General features: G+C 34.2%; 2 non-coding genes across 2 annotated transcripts; both read right to left on the reverse strand.

The window, feature by feature from the left end:
- Window positions 1-313: 313 nt before the first annotated feature.
- Window positions 314-395, reverse strand: Trnal-aag (transfer RNA leucine (anticodon AAG)). Its single transcript has one exon. It is a non-coding gene; the product is annotated as a tRNA-Leu (tRNA).
- A 1540-nt stretch (window positions 396-1935) lies between these two features.
- Window positions 1936-2017, reverse strand: Trnal-aag (transfer RNA leucine (anticodon AAG)). Its single transcript has one exon. It is a non-coding gene; the product is annotated as a tRNA-Leu (tRNA).
- Between the last annotated feature and the right edge of the window lie 842 nt (window positions 2018-2859).

A 2859-nucleotide genomic window follows, 5' to 3' on the forward strand; every position in this document is an offset into this window, starting at 1 on the left:
ATGCCAACATAATAGGCAGTCGTCATAATCAAATTAATACAAAGCGAAATATCTTTCGCAAGCATGATTTCATGATTTATTTTCTTGCAACCTTTATACGTCTAAATCCTTTCAGTTTTTTTCGTATTTGATGACACGGTGTTAACATAACGTTAATCCAATCAACAAATTATTCACAGAAGCTAAGTCTAATTAGAATTTAGATCATTATTCTAATATTTTACGTACACGTACATAATCTATCCGATTGGTAAAAGTATTGAATGGCAAATTGTGAAATTTTCTTTCATATAAAAACCAATAAAACATATTCTGGCAGCGGTGGGATTCGAACCCACGCCCCCGAAGAGACTGGTGCCTTAAACCAGCGCCTTAGACCGCTCGGCCACGCTACCTTTATATCTATGGTTGTAGTACGATAAAATGTTCTTATCATTCTACTGTCGTCTACTCGCGCTTACAGCATGTTATGCACGTGATTATGGTTGTTGCTAGATAAAAGGTACTAGTATACACCATAAAAATAACATAATAGAAATATAGAATAAATGAAAAATAAATGCATGCAAAAATATGTTTTACCTTGTTCACATTAGTTTATCAGCATTACACATATAATTCAGAAAATACAGACACAAATCTATAGTCATATGCATAACAGAAGCATAACGCACTGATCAATATGATCCGACATAAAGCTATAGCTAGGTCTAATGACACATTTACCAATGTGCTAGTTGGTTTTTAATGCGACAAATAATGGACGTAGGATGTAAGTCTCTATGTCCATACTTATGTCGATAACATACAGAGTTATTATTTTATAACAACTTCAATATACAACTCTCCGTTACAATTTATGTAATTATGTCAATTATTTTTATTTTTTATTTGTTTACTGTTTTTCCATAACATGTTCAGCAATGTTTTGAATTGTTTCACGTTGTTTGAATCACGTTGTTTGAATCAACATTTTGAGGTAGATTGTTCCTTTTGTCAATTACAAAAATTCAAAAGGTTTTCCTTATTATTTCTTGATCACGTATAACCTATGGTTCTGCTGTTGACATCAATTTCGATCCAATTTTGTGTCACACGATTGTCAAAAATACTGTTAACAGTCATCATCGCATTGACCACAGATTCTCCAATACGATTATGTTGAGGAGTAGGCGGGTTTAAACGTTGAAATTTTAGGGAAATTAGATTTTTCTGGTATCGTTGCTTTCCTTTGGACGTTCTTCACCAATTCGATAACTTTTTATCATAAGGGCTCCATACTATACCAGAAGTCACTAATAAACTACAGTCTCCCAAATACGTACCACGCACTTACACACAACACGCCACATATATGGGAGACCGTCCTCGCACGACCCTGACACTGGCTGTTAATAGGACGTTAATTTAATCAAACAACCAAACACATTAACCGTATTTTACACGTGACCTGGCAGGTGTTTAATAGTTTAACATTTTTCAGACGAAGTCATCGCACGAAGTTCGATAATGTAATTCAAATGAGTCATAGAAAATAATTAACTTTATTTACTGGTTGTTGAATATGCGCTGCACAAGTTTAAATCTGCATCCACCAGTATATTTTTCTGACGCAATATAAATTTTCCTTAATTAATTTGATTATCTGTCCCATTGATGTCTTCGGCGGCATGCTTTCAGTGAGATAACACTATAAACAGGCAAGAATTCCTCTGACAAAGAGACACAGTACAAATATACCGCAGCCTCCCAAAACATATATTCATACACCATAACACATTGCACAAATGGAAGGCCGTCCTTAAATGGCTCGCTGTTAATAGGACGTATATCCAAAAAATAAACCCAAACATGCAATATCTTCTTATAAAAAATATCAAACAAACACAACATGATAACGAAATATAAATCAACCATTACTGAACAAAAAGATTCTGGCAGCGGTGGGATTCGAACCCACGCCCCCGAAGAGACTGGTGCCTTAAACCAGCGCCTTAGACCGCTCGGCCACGCTACCTTGATATGCGTCGTCTAGGAAGGATCCCACCGTTATCTTGTCTCTGGCAAAGAGCTCAAGCGCGTGTGTACGCTAGAAACACATGCACGTGCTTCTGTATTTTTAGACGTGGATAACGAAAGAAACGTGATGTTTCGAATTCTTCAAAAATCAAATTTAATTAAAAATACCACACTGGGTTGTGTCCGAAACCCAAACGGACACTCGCATGTCAAAACGTCCAAATCGTGAGAAAAACATGTGCGTTTTTAACATAGTTGTATTAGACATGTTAATTGATTAGTATATTGGTAGGCTAGAACAAATATCATGTACCACAGGGTGGAGAGAGAAATTGGAAATGACTTCTTTTTGATTTAACACAGAACACAACAAACAGCGATGCACAGTGTAAACGTTATGAATGATATGGAAGAAAGGTTGCAAAATTATAGCAAAATGCATAAGCGTATTAACTATTTGTTATAGAAACATTTAAAAGATATTTTAAAATAAGTTATATATGTCATATTTTTCATATTGACGATTCAAAAGTCTTTGTTATTCACCACAAAAAGTTATCAATAATACAAGAATAATGATAGTTGCAATGTAAAGCAATCTCATTAAAATGGAAAGCATTCTTATTAAAATGGAAATCAATCTCATTAAAATGGAAAGCAATCTCATTAAAATGCAGATTCATATTATCACTATGTTTGACATATTAAACGGAGTGGTTATAAGGATCTGTATTTTTATCAGATTGAATTCAAATTGTTAAATTTGAAGTACAAAGCTCAAAGTGAATTTTGATATACAGTATTGTCACAAATCATGATAATTACGTCTTAACTGCAGTA

The sequence above is a fragment of the Argopecten irradians genome, chromosome 15 (assembly GCF_041381155.1).
Source record: "Argopecten irradians isolate NY chromosome 15, Ai_NY, whole genome shotgun sequence".
NCBI lineage: Eukaryota > Metazoa > Mollusca > Bivalvia > Pectinida > Pectinidae > Argopecten > Argopecten irradians.